The sequence below is a fragment of the Vulpes vulpes genome, chromosome 10 (genome assembly GCF_048418805.1).
Source record: "Vulpes vulpes isolate BD-2025 chromosome 10, VulVul3, whole genome shotgun sequence".
In the NCBI taxonomy this organism is placed as follows: Eukaryota; Metazoa; Chordata; class Mammalia; order Carnivora; family Canidae; genus Vulpes; species Vulpes vulpes.
In genome coordinates this window covers 35,703,321-35,720,305 of record NC_132789.1, presented here as the reverse complement: position 1 = coordinate 35,720,305, position 16,985 = coordinate 35,703,321, and the positions used below count along the sequence as shown (strand labels likewise).

At 54.5% G+C, this 16,985-nt stretch overlaps 1 protein-coding gene across 16 annotated transcripts in view; it reads left to right on the top strand.

Moving 5' to 3' along the window:
• The window catches only part of SGMS1 (sphingomyelin synthase 1), a 245,826-nt gene that overhangs the window by 62,192 nt on the left and 166,649 nt on the right, over positions 1-16,985 (top strand). For 5 of the 16 annotated variants that reach the window (XM_072723565.1, XM_072723558.1, XM_072723560.1 and 2 more), the window contains exon 3: positions 1,541-1,640. The exons of the other annotated variants lie outside the window; for them this stretch is intronic. The gene's annotated coding sequence lies outside the window, so the exon portion shown is untranslated. The remainder of the gene's footprint in view (positions 1-1,540; positions 1,641-16,985) is intronic. 16 annotated transcript variants of the gene reach the window in all.

Sequence of the window (16,985 nt, the reverse complement as noted above, 5' to 3'; positions counted from 1 at the left end):
ACTTCTGCTCTGCGTCCGGATGCGCAGCCCCCCAGGACGCAGCTCCTGCTCCTGAAGCATCACCGACGAGGGAAAGACGAGCGATGGTGCTGGGCCTGCCCTCCCGGGGTGACTGGGAGCAGCAGCCAGCCCTGTGGTCCCCAGGGGCAGGGAAGACACCCATTGGGCCTGGTCCCTGCCCGAGCGGTGGGGTGGTGTGCTGGTCGCGCGGCGTCGGAGCTGCTCAGTTGGTAGGGCCCGGTCCTAGAGGGCTGCTGTGGGAGGGGACTCAGACTGCGGTGTGTGTGCGCAGGGACGCACCTAGCAGGAGCCCCGGATGCCAGGCGGGGACCGGGGGCCACACGGAGTACTGAGTACCTGGGCCCGGCCGAGTCCTGCGCTTCTGGGGGATGCAGAGGGCTCTGGCCTCGCCAGCTGGGGGACAGCAGGAGGACCACCGGGAGCAGGGGCCCTGTGCAAGGACTGGGGACACAGCTCAGAGACTCGCCCCAGCCAGGCCTCCTGGGGCGAGGGGGCCTGCCGGTGACCCAGCTGCCCTCTGGAGCACACGGAGCCCCCCCCACTGTCCGCCTTAGGAGAGAGGAGAACGCAGAGAAGCGGGAAATGTGGCTCATGCCAACACGCAGAGCAGTTGTGGAAGCAGAGAGGCCCTGCACCCTCTGCCGCCGAGGAGCCAGGACACTGGAGGAACCAGGCGCAAGAGGAGCCCAGCACTTTCTGTTTTTAATGTCAAAAGTAAGGAAATAAATGTCAAGAAAATGAAACAATGATGGGGGGCGCGTTGCAGAGATAAAGGAGGGAGGTGTGAGTCGAGCTGAGCACCAGGACAGTTTAGTCCAGCGATAAATTATTCACCACGTGGTGAAGATGATCAGCTAGACCTCCAGGTGTGACGACAAGTGGATAAATAAATGAGCGACTGACGTGGTGCCGTGTCACGAAGGGGGATGTGGACGGGGCCGGAGTTGGAATGTTGGGCACGTTGCTGCTGTTGCAGTGAAGTCCGTGCCAGGTACGGGTCAGCGATGGATGCGAAACCCGTGGATCCTTTTGCTGAGGGAGAAGATATTTTCATAGCCTCAGAGTGTCTCCTCACCAATGACTTACTAGTTTTAAGAGAAAAATAATTTTTTTTTTTAAGATTTTATTTATTCATAGAGACACAGCTAGAGAGAGGCCGGGAGCCTGATGTGGGATTCGATCCCCGGTCTCCAGGATCACACCCTGGGCTGCAGGCGGCGCTAAACCGCTGTGCCACCGGGGCTGCCCAGAAAAATAATTTTTTACTGGAGAAATTGGACAGCACTTTGCCTGGGTGATTAGAGTAGGTATTGCCAAGAGGGGCTGATGGACGTCTGTCTGTGCCTCCGAGTTGGACCCTCGGAGAAGAAGGCCTCACCTCCGAGGTTCCTGGCCCCTAACGCATGGCCTGAGTTGAATCATGAGGAGAAGTCAGACCGGCCGAAGTGGAAATGCTCTGTTAATTCCGCAGGGGTGGTGGAGGACTGTTCTTCTGAACTGTGGGTGCTGTGTGTTTCAGCGTCTTGGCAGCCGGAAGCGGTGCACCTGCCCCTGGAGGACCCTGAGCTTGGAGGAAAGAAGTGCTGTGAAACGCACTGTGGTGTCGACTGGATATGGTGGTAAAGTACTGCGTCCGTGCGGTGTTTCCTGAGTGATGACAGCGTTACCCTCACGTATGGACACCCCCATTCTCAAGAAGTCAGTTCTGAAGTACTTAGAGGGGAAGCGTTGTGACGTCTGGAACGTGACGTCTGGAATATATCTCCACGGGGCTCGGAAACGTTGCGTGAACATGTGAGGCGGCCCAGCAGTGGTCACTGTGATTTCAAGTGTAAAGGAAGGCGTGTGAGCAGGATACGCGCGTTTCTTAACCCCCCGGGGTGGATCGTCTACCTTTGGAGGTGTCTGTGGTATAGACATGTAGTCCCACGGCCGTCGCTGGGTCCCTCGCCAGGCAGAGCCGTTGCTGTGTCTGTGGGCCGGGGAAGCGGATGTGGCGCACAGAGACTCTTGGGCTGAAAGCATCCCGCGTTACGATATGTTGCGACGGCAGAGGGTTGGGATGAGGGGCCACAGAGGTGGTTCCTTCGCCTCCCAGGCGCTGGATGACGGTCAGGGGAAGGCCCCTAAGCTTTGGGAACGCCAGCTGCTGCCTTTAAAATAACACTTGCCCAAAAAAAAAAAAAATAAAATAAAATAAAATAACACTTGCCCACTTTCAAGATCGTACGGCTCAAATGAGAAAATGCCTGCAAGAGGTCTTCGTAGAGAACAATTTCTTCTAAAAACCTCAAATCACTATTAATAGTTTTGGCAAGAGGTGACAAGTGGCTTAGGCAGGAGGCTGGTGGCAAGTCTCCTTACCTCCGGGGCCCCAGCTCCTTTTAAGTGCGGAGGTTGACGGTGCAGGCAAATTTCTTTCCCCTGCAGCCCCTTGGGCTCCTCCCGGTTGCCTCCTTTCTCATTTCCTGCACTTACTACTCCAGGCCAAGCTCCAGCGACCCAGGAGCCGTGGATCTTCTGACTTCCGAGAGCAGCGGAGCACGAGTGGAGCAGAGGGTGTGTGTGCACGACTGACACATAAGTCACGCTCGGCCTTCTAGCCGTTTGCGGGCGGGTCGTGGATCTCACGTTCCCCGGGGTTGCCCCTGCTGTTCTGAGGTCGTGTGCGAGGCTCTGATGTATGGAGTCCAGGCCTTTGGGTGAGCCCAGCTCAGAGCCAGCCTGGGGAAGGCCAGGTCTGGGAAGGCCGCTCGGGCCAGCGTGGTCGAAACGTGGGAAGCTGAGGGCGCATGAGAGAGCATCTGCCGGAGTCGCCGGAGGTGACGACAGTGAGGGCATCTAAGAGATCTCACGTGACATGATAAACAAGGACGTTGAAAGGATAAAGGGCCACCTGCATTAAGGAAAATCTGTTTGAGCCCAAGTCACTTTTCACCTTGAACCAAAACTATAAATAGTGATGTGATTGTAGAAGAAGTTATCAGGGGACGCTCCAGGCGTGGGGTTCCTAGGGCGTCCTTTGGGCCCAGGCCTTTCCTGTTATCCTGGAATTGGTTCTGATCGAGGCTCTTATCCGGGAAGATTGTGGTTGCTGTGTAGTTGGACAGCCTCGGGCTGTGCCACTCGGGGTGCCAGCCTGGCGGGACAGGGAGGGCATGTGCAGACCTGGACCCGCAAACCATGTCTTGTGTTGAGGGAGTCTTTACCGAGAGTGAAAACCCCCGCGTGAGACTGCGTGGTGCTGCTTGTTTCCATTCTGGCGCATAATTACTGCCTCTGTGTAGAGAGGCTCTGTGTATTGCTCAGTGTTGCTTGTTTGTAGGCTGGTTAAGAATGTGTTGTGGGGCGCCTGGGTGGCTCAGGAGTGGAGCGCCTGCCTTCAGCTCAGAGCGTGACCTCAGGGTCCTGGGATCGAGTGCCGCACCGGCTCCCCGCAGGGAGCTGCTTCTCCCTCTCCCTGTGTCTCTGCCTCTCTCTTTGTGTCTCTCATGGATAAATAAATAAAATATAAATATATACATATATATATATTTAAAGAAACGTTATGTTGTATGTAGCGTTCTACAGGATGCATGGACTCAGTTGTGTTGTTCAGATTCAGTGTTTGCATGTGATTATAGTGAATTATTTTTTATGATTAAATAAAATTCTTATTGTAAAAATCTATCACATTTTATCTGTTGCTCTACTTCCTTCCCAAGTTGGGCATTCTGTTGCGAGTCTAGTGGGTGTAAGATAGTATATCACTCTGGATGTAATTTGCCTTTTCCTGATTGATGGTGAGGTTGAGCATCTTTCTTTTTAGTATCCTTTGGAGAACAGTTTGTGATTTTAATGTGGACAGAATTTTCAGTCTTTTATTGTATAGCTAATGTACTTTTCTTCATTTTGAGATTTTTGGGTTTTTTTTTTGAAGTATAGTCTAATATTCTCTTAACTGTGTGTGTTTGATTCATTTTCATTGCTTTTTTTTTTTTTTTTTTTTTTTTACATTGAAGCTTTTGTCAAGTTGTGTTCCCGTTCAGTACTTTTCCCTCTGCGGGTTGGAACACACTCTCTTTCTGTTCTGCTGTGGTTACTCTGAAAGTACACTGCGCGTGCTTCACAGTTTGGACGGCAGTCGGCAGTCAGGATGTTCATCCCCTCTCAGAGCAGCGCAGAGCTCACAGGCACCGCGGAGGAGCGTCCCCTCCTGTTGTGTGTTCCACTCTGTACGTCGGTTCTGTTTCGCTGTACTCGTCAAACCATGGGTAACGTCCAGATGTTATGTTTACCTTTGTATGTACCTTTGCGGTGCTGGGATGTGGCTCCTTCAGAATTGTCCTCCCTTGGAAGCACTGGGTGGTAGCGTCTCCCGACCTTGGTTTACGTGAAAGCGTGTTCATTTTGCTCTCCTGGGTCTTCGCTGACAGTGGCTGTCTGGCAGCGGCATTGCGATCATACGGCTCGTCACCCCACGGCTTTGCTGCTGCTCTTTGGGAACCCGCTGTTAGGTCTCCCGTCCTTCATTCTTCGGTAAATGACTTGGCCTGTTTTGAGATCACTTGTTTGTCACTGGGGCCCTGCACTTTTCCTGCCCTGCATCTGTGTGTGGCTTTCTGGTTTTTATCCTTTTTCTATTTGTTGTGTGCTCTGTGTCTGTGGATTCATGCCATTCGTTGGCTCTGAAAATTCCCCCGCTATTAATGCTCTGACCACTGTCTCTGTCCTGCTCACTCTCTTTGCTCCTTTTGGTTTTCATAAGCAGGTCTTCGAGCTCCTCTTTGTCTTCTCTGTGTCTTTTAATTTGCAGTTGATACTTTCCTTCCTGTCCTTTTTTCCGTTTGATTTTGGTAATTTCTTAAGATTTAGCTTCCAGTTCAATAATTTTCTTTTCAGCTGTGTTGAATTTTTTATTTAACCCATCCTTGGAGTTTTTAATTTCAATGATTATATTTCTTACTTTTTAAAAAAATATTTGATTTATTTATTTGAGAGAGAGAGTGCACAGTGGCAGAAGGAGAGGGAGAAGCAGACTCTCCCGTGGGCAGGGAGCCCCAGCATCGGACTTGATCCTGGGACCCTGAGTTGTGATCTGAGCAGAAGGCAGATGCTTAACCGACTGTGCTACCCAGGCATCCCTATTTCTACATTTTTATTTTTATTTTTTTAAAGATTTTATCTATTCATAAGAGACACAGAGAGAGAGAGAGACAGACAGACAGACAGGCAGAGGGAGAAGCAGGCTCCATGCAGGGAGCCCAAGGTGGGAATCGACCCCGGGACTCCAGGGTCCTGCCCTGGGCTGAAGGTGGTGCGAAACCACTGGGCCACCCGGGCTGCTCTATTTCTTCATTTTTAAAAGCTCAGTTTCTGCTTCAAGTCTGCCTGAGTATTTAATGGTCTCTTTTTTGCTGGCTCATTTTGGTTTTGTTTTTTACTCCATCGTTCATACTTGAAGGAACATCAAATGGAGTTCTTTCACGCCCTGCACTGGATGATGCTGGTATCTGGAATCTTTTGTGGTGTAAATCTGTGTTTGTGGCTTGTTTCCTAGTGTCCATGGTGAGTTTTGATTATGTGCTCATATGTGTGTGATAATTATATGTCAGAATGCTGAGCTCTTGTTGAGATTTGTGTGTGTTTGTCCTCAGAGCCAGGACCGTGTTTGTTTCCTTTGGGAGTCCTGGTTTCAGGTCGGGTTTTCCCTCCTTGTAGGAAGCGGAGAGCCTGGGTGTCTCATCCCATCCTGGTATTGACGTGGCCTCCAGGGCGACTCCCGCTCTTGTCTTTGCTCAGGTTCCGGCGTGCTGTCCTGCTGTACCTTCCTGGTGTTTGTTTCAATACCTGAGGCAAGCCAACGTATGAAAATGTATTCCTAAAAGTAATTTATCCAGAATCTAACTAACTGCAGCACAGCAGATGGGCCCTACAAATACCTAGCCCACCGTAATTTCTAAATTAGTAATACTCAAGCAATACTTCAAAGCCAGTTTTCTGCACGTGCCCTTTATCAGTTTTCTTTGGCTCTTAAAACTTTACCTGGAACACGACTGTGTTTTACCCACGGCTGGGGAATAACCATAGTGATCTCCCTGAGAGCTCGCTAAGCCATATCGAGTACTTGTGTCACGTAATGTGGCCTTATGCTTTTGCCAGGTTTTTTCTTTTTTTCCTAGTTAATCTAATGTACTAGTTCTAGTTAATCAACTAGTACTTCTTTCCTTGGAAATTCAAATCTCTACTTTTGGAATAACCCGTAGGCACACAGCTCTTATTCACTCCTCCTTTCTTCTGCTTCCCAATCTATTTGCTGTTCGAGTGTCATTTTTCATTTTATCCAGAATCCCAGGTATAAAGATTCAGTGGTGGATCTCGCCTGTGGGTGCTCTCCTCACGTGGGGTGCAGAGGATGGGTGTTTACTTTGTGAACTAGGGGCGTAGCCTGCACAAACCCCCTGTCCACCCTGTGTGTCCCCTTCAAGGCATAGAAAACAGCGTGAAGTCTTTGATCTGTAAAATGTCAAGTTGCCTTGGGCGTTGGCACATGAAAACACGTTTTGTTTCGAAGTGGATGCCAGCCAAGGTTGCTGATTTAATAGTTTTTTATTCATTCTGCAGCAGAGTAGCCACCTGTGGGCAAGCGCACTGACCGGTATCTGTGGGTTATGGCTCGGCGGTGGAAGCGCAGTGGGAAGTGTGTCCACACTGCACGGTCTTTGTGCTTTGTGGGTTACAGGGAGGATTTTTGTAATCGCAGGTAATCATAAAAACGGCAGGCCCTGAAAACATCCCTGGGAAACGCCGAGCTCTGCGGCTAGCCCTCGTCTGGAGGATCGCCTGTTACTACTGGCTCAGTACCTTGCCTTGGAAACTAGCGGCGTCATGGTTCTGCGGCTTTTCATCCCTTGGACAGCAGTTGCTTAGTCTTTGTCCTCATGTTTTGGATTATTGTTGGCTGTCAGTTCAGGCACTATGGAAGGCTTTTGCTTTCCAAGTGGTTTGGTTTGCTGGGTTCTCCGGAAGCTTCTCTGGGGAAGCTGGGCGGGAGATGAAGAGCTGGAGAAGCTTGCCGGGGGTGGCCAGTGCATCCCGAGGAAGCCCTGCTCAGCCTCTGGGGCCAAGGGCCACTGTGCACGAACGCCCACTGCCTGAGCGTGGGCAGAGGAGTCCAATCCCCCGTTCCGTTGCTCTGGGGTCAGGACAGTGATTGGGGAGAGCGGCCACAGGCCCTTTGGACGTCCCTATTCTCTTCATTCACTGTGAATGTGTGTCCCGTTGAAGCCTGAGATTTGGATCACTAGCATGATTTTAACCCAGTTCACCAGAATGCAGTTTCTTGCAGGAATGTCCTGACTCTGGCCCCATCAGAGTGATGCAGAGAGACAGCCCAAGTACGGGTCTCTCACATGTCCTCCCCAGTGAGCGTGTGAGCTGGGGCTTCACAGTCGCTGTCAAGGTGAGTGACTGTAAATCTGAGTGCTCACCAGGCCCTGTCGTGTGACCCAGAGCAGTGCGTGGTGGCATGTACTCCGCATCTCGCAACCTGGGTTGTAATCGGGCTTGTGTAGACCAAGAACGATGGGCTTCTCTGCTGACTCAGCACGGGGATGCTTGGCCATTCATGTTCCTCCTTTCCTGCACAGGTAAGGAACTTGTCTATTTCTAAAGAAGGTTTTGAGAAGCAGGCTTATTTTTAGCACCTTCTTGTCCAACTTGACCTCCATCCTGCTCGGCAGATTCACACGGAATGCTCATCGTCATACCTTTTACTTGCTGCCTGTGGAAATGCCCAGTCAGGGTAGGCAGCATGGTGTAGAGGGAGTCACACTGGGTTCATTGGTCCCCAGACAGCCTGTGGTCATGCTGAAGTTCTGTTCGTGGTCTTTGTGACCTTGGGTAATTACTTGGCTCTTCTGGGTTTTATTTGCCCACCTAATAACTGCCTTCATCGGTTCATGTGCTGGAGCAGTCGTTCTCAGATGTTTTGCTCTTAAGAAACCCTTTCTACTGTTAAAAATTGTTGAGTACCCCAAAGTGCTTTGCTTCTGTGGCTTGTATCTTGCATTTTATGGTAGACGGGAAAACAGCCCCCAGAGATGTCCCCACGCTAATGCCCAGAACCCAGAACCTGTGGATAGATCACGTTACGAGGTGAAAGAGACGACTCCTGTGCTGAGCTGAAGCTCTTGAGATGGGGAGAGGATCCTGAACCATCTGGGGTCACCAGGTCATCACAAGGGCCCTTCTCCGGAGAAGCAGGAAGGTCAGAGCCAGAGACGGAGTTAGGAGGATGGAAGCAGAGACGGAAGTCATGCCACAGCTGGAAGGGAGGGAGCTTGAGCCAAGGAGCAGGGCCGTCTCTCGAAAAGAGGGCCTGCTTTTCTCCTGGAGCTTCAGGAGGAACTCAGCCCTGCCAACACCTTCATTCCGGCCCCATGAGACTCGTTTTTAGGCTTCTGACCTCCAGAACTATAAAATGATTTGTGTTATTTTAAGCCCCACTTAATTAAGTTAGATTTATATTTAAATTAAAAAAAAAACAATTCAGTTACAAATAACGAACCATTATAGGTTAGCATGAATTACTTTTGGGGGGGGAAATAAAATTTTTAACTAGCAGTGAGAAGACTGGCATTGCTTTACATTCTGTGAATCTCTCAAATTCTGCCTTAATAGGAGACAGCTGGATCCTCACGTGAGGCTCTGCCTACAGGCTGTTGTGGCATCAGATGTCACGTAGCGTCTGAAGACGCGCCCATGTGCTCAGGGCACAGGGAGCGGGGAAGAGGCAAATCATATCTTGGAGCTATAATTAAAATAGTTTTGGCCTCATGGATGACCTAAGAGGGCTGCAGGGTCTCCCCACTTGGGGACCTTCAGGGCTGGCACCGTCGCCCCACGGCCACTCCTAGCCCCAGAAGATACTGGGAACTATGGGTCTTATGCTGGGGGTCCCGTTACTAAGAAAGAAAGGGAGAATGGATACCAAGGGGTGTTTAGCGCGCTCAGATTCTTATTCTAGCAAAGTTCGATGCACATAGTAGGTCATCGCCAAAGCGTTGGTTCCCTGCTCCTTGCCAGGGAGGTGGGCATTTCGCTTAGATGGAATCTGTTAGAAATACCTACCACAGCGCACAGTGGTGTGTAGGCAGAGGCATAGCTGCAGCGACTTGCATTTTTGGCATTTGTAGATAAATTATATAAGCTATCTTTTGTTTGCTGCTCACAGGCGGCTTTTTGATATCTTGTTTGGGTCTTTTGAACTTAACAATATGCTTTCTTTCCTTGGGTAGGAGGAAATTTGGAATTGAAATGAGATCCAGACCAGCTTTGATTCATAGTTATTCTTTATGGGTTTGACAATACAGGGGGTGTGACGTTTCCTCTGGGTCATCCTGCGAACTGGCGGCGTTCCGTGGCCCGAGAATATCCCGGTTCCAGTTTCTGATGTGAAAGGGCAATTAGGAACATTTGTGCTAAAGAGCTGATATTTGTAAAAGATGTGAATAAATAGAGTATAACAGTTGGGGTTTACATGGCTTAATGTTGAGCTTCATGCAAGGCTCAGTATCGATCTCACTAATTGACGACCACGTCTAATGCATCTGTCGCACGGTCCTCGTCTTTAAGTCAATTGTCGTAATAACCTTTTGGGTGAGTGAGTACTTGGGAGATACGTTTACATCTGACTGTGTGATCTTGAACTGATCCCCAGGCCTCTGGGGCGGGTGCAGTGTTGTGGCTCTGACGCCCCAGATTGTCCGTTGGCCAAGTGAAATGCCCGGGACGGGCAGTGTGGGTTTGGGATGGGGGGTGGGGGGATAGAGGAAAAGCAAGGGAGATAATTCTGGAGCCTGGTGCACTTGTCTGGGAGCCACACCAGGGCGGTGCTTTAGGGGCCAGAGGGTGGCTGGTGGAAGGGTGTTCCTGTTAGGTTTTGAATATTTTTCGGACCATTATTACCTGGTGCTTGTCCACTCCACGCCAGCTGCTCTGGGGGTTCACCGGGCCTTCCAGAAGGGGAGATGTGGATCTGGCTGCCGGGCCCTCCCCTCTTCAGGGGCTTCACGGCCGTGACCGCTGTGCCCCCGGCCTGCCAGTGGGCAGCAGACGTGCAGGTGCTGGCTGGGGTCACGAGCCATGTACTGATTCACTGCAACAGCCGGTGGTTTTGAAAGTAGGGGCTGGGGTAATTTTCTGATACTTTCAGGTCGCTGCAGTACAATGAAGATCGCAGAGAATTAGCGTTTTGATTGGGGAGTTCGTCCATTAATCACTAAACGCCCACCCATTCCTGTGGAAGAGGCCTGGCTGTCCAGGGCCAAGAGCAGGGGCTCACGGGCGTCCCCAGCTGTTCGCGGCCCCGGGGCTGCCCCTGTCGCTGGCCCCCGAGGCCGCCTGCGCACAGGGCTCTGGGGCTGGGAGACGGGAGGGCCCCGGAGGGAGCAGAGGCGCGGGCGGCGAGCGGGCCCTTCGTGCCCCTTCTTCCCGGTGTCCTTGTCGTTGTCGAAGGTCCTCGGGCCTGGAGCTGCCCGGCCCCCCCTCGTGTGTGTGCTGGCGGGGTGCCCTGCTGCAGGGGAGCTGGCCGGCGCGGGGTCCGTGCACCCTTCCTGCGGGCCCTGCCCAAGCCCCCCCTCCCCGTGCGCGCTGTGGCCTGACGGCCGTGCCCTCCCGTCTGCCTGATGGCTCCTGACCGCCTGCTTGGGGCCGGGAGCTGGCTGCAGATCCGGGGCTGCTCTGGTGACCGTGGGGCTGGGGAGACACGGGAACACGCACTGGGGACGTGGTGGCTCCGTGAGGACACGGCGGGCTGGGTGGCCGTGAGCCCTCACGCTCGAGGAGAGCATCCTGCAGCCACCGGCAGCCGAGGTGGGTGCCCACGGCCCTGGTCCCCCTGGGTGGCACGGACAGCTGCACCCTCCTCGCTGCAGAGCCTCGGGTGGTGGAGTTAGACCCACTGGAGGTGGTGGGGAGGGAGTTCCCCAGGCTGTGGGTGTGCCTCAGGCCACGCCCGCGGCCAGATGTCAGTTCTGGGCCAGGCCCCAACCTCTATCTCGACCGGGAAGGCCGGCCAGCCCCGAGCCTGGAGGCGTGTTTGTGTTCCGCCATGAGAATTTGTTGGTTAGGAGCCGCCTGGGTGCACAGTTGGTGTAGCGGCCGACTCTTGATTTGGCGCAGGTCGTGATCTCAGGGTCCTAGATCCAGCCCCGCGTCAGACTCCCCACTCGGCACGGAGTCGGCTTGAGGTTCTCTCTCTCTCCTCCTCTCCTCTGCCCTCCCCCACTTGCGGTCTCACTTTCTCTAGAATAAGTAAAGATTTAAAAAGAGAATTTGTTGGTCGCAGACCAAGTGCTCAGAGGCTCAGATACTTAGATTCCTTGCTCCTGCAGCCTCAGATACTGAGTCTGGACGGGCCGAGGTCGAGGGACCTGCCAGCCTAGACCAGCTTGTGTCTGAACTTTCCGCGTACGGTTTACTTGTCCTTCACAGATGGTGCCGGTCAGTTTGTCGTCGTCTGCACGTGTTGTTTGAAAGGCAGGGAGTACTGCTGTCCCCAGACTTGGTATGTGACCCCGAAGTGATGGGACACCCCCATCCTGAAACCTGCACTTCTCTGCCAACAATGGTTTGCACGTGGCAGCCTGAGACTAGAGAATTGACTTCTACTTTGGTCAAGAGAAAGGGCACAGAGAGGCGTCTTCATTTTCCGAGGCCTCCCAGCAGATAATGGTTGTAAAAACCCGGAAAGGTCTTTTCAAAATATGCGCTTGGAGGGAACAGACAGTGGTAGTGACTCTGAATCTGTACACGTGATAAGATATCCTAGAGCTGCTGCAAAAAGAAACAGGTGACAATGACCAGGAACACATAAAAGCTAATGAAATCTGGAGGAGGGCTGCAACTCGGGTAGCGGGCCTGTACTGACGTCAGGTTGCTGCTGTCGATGACCCTGCTGAGGTTATGGAAGGTCGGGGTGCCTTGAGGAGCCCCGGGAGCCTCGGGAGCCCCACTCTCTCAGCAGCCTCTACTTGAGTCTAAAATTATTTCAGAATCAAAAGTTAAAAACAGTTAATACCACCCCACCCCTGTTAAAAATGCCTAAAAATTTGTTAACCATGGAGGTTAAAACAAGAGCTTCTGCTGGGCAGTTGGGGGCAGTCGGAGGCTCTCTTCACTCCCTGAATATTTAATCAGGTGTCACCCTGTGTCCTCTCTTGGCTCCTTCGCCATGACAAATGTCCTGAGCAGAGTAGACGAGGTTTTGCATCGTGCTCGGTCTCGCTGAGACAGCTGCCGTGTGAACCCCGCCCGCCTCCTGTGGGCTGCAGGAGGGAGGCCCCATCACGTTCAGTGTGGGAGGAGGGGGCTCATCTCTGTGCAGCAGCCTTTCGTCCAACCTCAACACAACTCGCGAACGTCGGCAGCCAGAGCTGGAAGATTGCAGTGGGAAATGGGAAACTGCGGCTCCAAAGCAGCATCTCTTGATCAGCAGCCTTTGTAGATCAAGGTCAAAAGGTGATTTTGGAGGGAGACCTAGGCACCGAACTCTTGGCTGTGATTTGGGGGGTTGGCAGGTACAAGGCCTGCTGGCTGCGCAGACGGAGCAGCGATGCCTGTCGGATGACGGCGGGCTTCCCAGCTTGCTTTGGGATTAGTGCCCTCCAGACATCACGCCTTTCCTGGTCATCACCCAGGTGTCTTGCCCGTTAGCAGGCGGTGCCCCATCCCACAGGCTGCACCCGTCCCTGTGCGGCCCCGCCAGCCCCACCCTGGAGAGCCCTCAGGACCAGGCCCGGGCCCCCGGGCGACACCGGATGACACTGGACGGGAGCCTTGATTTACGGGTAGAATTGAGTCTGGTACAGAAACGAGAAAGCTGAGGCCTTGAGGCAGGAGGAGCTGAGTGCTGTGGGAGGCTATTTTTTATCTTTAATTAACTTTTTTCTCCAATTTTTTTTTTAAAGAATTTATTTATTCATGAGAGACACAGAGGCAGAGACACAGGCAGAGGGAGAAACAGGCTCCCTGTGGGGACCCCGATGTGGGACTCGATCCCAGGACCCCGGGATCACGCCCTGAGCTGAAGGCAGGGGCTAAACCACTGAGCCACCCGGGCTGCCCTTTTCTCCAATTTTATTGAGAAACACGACAGCTTCTGTGGACAGGGAATCATGCCCCAGACTCCGGGCAGAGACTGTCTTTTCTCTCTCCGTGCCAACACAAGAGTTAAAATGAAAGCCTCACATTTACAGTAAATGTTCAGAGTATCTGAAAAGATACAAAATGCTAAGTCATTTACCCAATTTTTTCCCTCCTGTGTGTTCCTGCTGCGGCTGCACACTTAGTACCTACCCTCCCATGGACCCGAAGCTGGCTGGGCCTCGTTGCGTTAAGATCGACACACAAGGCTCTGGGCTCTGCCCACCTTCTGCCGCTTTCCTGGGTTCGTGGCCTCCTCCTCCGTCGTGCCTGGGAGCTGTCATTCCTCGGCCAGCAAGCCCAGGGAGGGGTCCCCGACACCAGAGCCCCGCAGATGAGGTAGGCCCCCGGCTGACCCTGGATCCTGTCTGTGAAGCTTCTTTTGCCCTGTGAGCTAATACACTGCCCACCCCGGGGGAGGGGGGGGGTGTGTGAGGGTGTGGACCTGGGCCATTACCCCGCCCACCCCCCTACCTCCCCCGCCCTTCCTGGCTGGTAAACTATTTGGACACTGAAGCTAGTAGACGTGATTCCTAGAGAATTTTATCCATTTGGTGGTCGTATGTAAAGTTTTATACCTTCTTTCCTTTTTTTAGCACCTGCTTTTAAAGCTCGGCCCGAGCGTTCTAGTTGGCTGGTCGTACTTTCTTGTGAAGGTGACAGGCAGTGCCGCAGTGGCCATCCTCGGACGGAATTTTCTGCAGGTGTCCACAGGCGAGATCTACCGAATTGCTGGACTAAGAGTAGAGGGTGGGTGGTTAACGGGGGAGGAAGAATTTGAAGGGTTGATCACAGGGAAGAGGGATGTTGGTAGAGAGAGGAGGTTCTTCAAGAGCGCGACGGAAGGGAGCAAGCGTTAACTTAGGGTCTACTTGCTGCCATTCCCGTGCTAGAGGGGTGACTTCCTGTGTCTCATTTGCTGTTTTGCTGCAATTCGGGCGAGGGGTTGCTGACCCCAGCCCGTCGGGGAGGCCGGTGCGGCGTGCAGGCTCGGTCACAGCCCTGGGATCCAGCCCCCGGGCTGTGTCCCCCATGCCGACGCTGGGACACCATCCCTGTCAGGGGCGCTGGGGACCCCTTGGGTCCCCTACATCTCTGTCCTCAAGTGTGGGCAGCAGAATGGCTGATTCCCAGATTATTGAGCTCCTTAAACATTTGAGCTGCTCTTATGTACATTCTTATGTGATTTTTTTTACTTAAAAAATCTCTCAGAATGAATGACTTTTTTTTTTTAAGTTTATTTATTTAAGGACTGTTTACACTCAGCATGGAGCTTGGACTCAGAACCCCGAGATCAAGAGCTGCATGCTTCACTGACTGAGGCACCCAGGCGCCCCCAGATTATGTGTGTGTGTTTTTTTTTAAGATTTTATTTACTTATTCACGAGAGACACAGGGAGAGAGGCAGAGACCCAGGCAGAGGGAGAAGCAGACTCCTGCAGGGAGCCCGATGTGGGACTCGATCTCGGGACCCCCGGTTCACGCCCTGAGCTGAAGGCAGCTGCTCAACTGCTGAGCCCCCGGGTGCACCTGATTATGGTTTTAGTGGCTGCACGACACCCTCAGGGATGTGCGTGGCTGCCGCCCGAGGTGGCCAGGGGCACTTGGCTGAGTGGCCAGGCTGGAGGCTCGCGCGGGGTGGGGGGGTCACCCCCCATGGGCCCTGCTGGCCCCGCGCTGCCCCATCCAACCGCGGCTCCCCAGCTCCCCCCTCCCCTTCCCCCCCAGGTGGCTCTGGGCGGCCTGCATTCTGGGGTTGAAGTCCCACGGGTGGTGTGGGGCCCTTTAGGGCTGTTTCTCGAGGAGCGCTGTGCCTGCCAGGCCGCTGGGGAACCCGAGGGTCGGGTCCGCAGCAGAGCCGCTCGGGTCCCGGGGTCCGTGGCCTGGGCCCAGTCCCGGTCGGGAACCGAGCGGGCGACCACCGTGTGGCCCGGTGGTGTAGCTGGCTGGTCCCTGTGGGCTCGGGGCTTGGGCTCGGGGCGGCTGCGGGAGGGGACGCCGCAGGCCCTTTGGTTGGGCTTTGGCTCCTCTTGGGAAGCTGCTTAGGGTTTTCGTCGTGGCCCAGCGCCCTTGGGAAGGCCGGCGGCCGCGTCGCCTCATGCCGGGCTCGGAGCTCTGGGCCTGTGGGCGCCCGGCTCGGCGATCCGCCTTGGGCTCTGGGTCCTGGAGACCCAGCGGTGCCGTGGTTCCTGCGTGGCAGCAGTGGCGGGCTCCGCGGGCCGAGCTGGCGACTGCCCTTCCACGCCGCTGGCGGGGGTCCGGGGGGCGGGGGTGCAGCTGGGTGGTGGTGGGGCAGGTGAGAGCCGCAGTGGGGAGCAGCTCCAGGGGGCCCCCGTGGGGGGCGTGTATTTCCCGCCAGACCAGTGGCTCCAGGATCCTGGATTCTCCTAAGGGGTCCCACTCCCCGCCGCCCTGCCCCAGGGCTTGCTGCGCCTCCGGCTCACTGCCCCACTCCCGAGGAGAGTCTGGGGGCCGCAGGTTACAGGTGACCGTGTCTCTATGGCGACACTGAGAACCCACGGTGCTGGGGCCCCTTGGGACTGTGTTCTGAGCGGGGAGCGCAGGGGAGCCGAAGGCAGGGCTGGCTGGTCCCAAGTCGGCTGCGAACCCCGCTGTTCCGAAGGCAGTGAAGTGCCCAAGCGCCTTGAGGCCCTGTGGTCGACCACAGGGATGCCCAGACATGGTCGGAGCTCCCTGGGTGGCGGGAGTGGGGCTTTAACCCAGGGGAGGGTGGGGGATAGCAAGTGCGCCTGCACGGGCTGCAGGGACAGTCAGGCAAGGCCCCTGGCTGTGACTGAGCTGCAGGTGTGACACAGGAGGGGAAGGTGTCCTCAGGCTAAGGGGCCGCCGGCAGAGGCCCTGAGGCAGAAAGCACCTGGGCTGGTTAGAGAAGCTGACGGGGATGGTGAGCTCTGGGACGGGGCGGGGAACGCTCAGGTGGCCTGGGCTGGGCCCAAGGGACCTGGACATGGACCATCCGTATTTCATTCCAGAGAGCAGTGGGAGGCCACCATATGATCCACGTGTGTTTTTCAAAGACAACCTCAGCTCCCCAGTGGGGCTGGGAACGTAAAGGACGTGGGGAGATGGGTGTGGAGCTTCTGCGGCCATCCGAGCTTGTGATGATAAGGCCTTTTGTTGCTCAGGTGGGGACAGAGGTGACTACAGAAGGTCCCGTCTACAGGACGCAGGGGGAGGCGGGGAGCGGCTGGGAGAGGGGTGGCCCAGTCTGGGCAGAGAGGAAACGGGCATCTGCGGTTTGGTTGGGGGGGTGTCTGCTGGATACCGTCCTCCCTGCTGGGTACACGCTCCCCTGGATATAGGGGGGCTGTGCCGCGCAGGGGGTGCCCCTTACCAGGAGACCCGGGACCCCTGCAGCCGCCCTGCCCCTGCCCTGCCCCGCGACAGCGCAGGCCGTGCAGGCCGACCATCTGCTTGTGCTCCTTGCTCAGGTGCCGATCCTCCGGGAGGACGGGTGCTCCTTCGGGCAGGGGTTTTAACCCGCGTGAGTCCGGTTGTATCTGCAGTACCGAGAACCGTGCCTGGCATCTAGAAGGACGTCCACAGGTGCTCGTTGCCGGAGTCGTGACTTTGATTCGGGTTCTGGTCTTCGTATATCCTTTTCAAACTTGACGGACTTGTAATTAACCTGAGGCTGGAGAGAAGTGGGCGCCGGGGATGTTTCCGTGCTGCACTGTTCGTCTCACTTGGCTAGACTTATTTTTAAGCAGGATAAGTAGAAACATTAGATTTTTCTTTTTCAATTCAGTGTTAGGTTA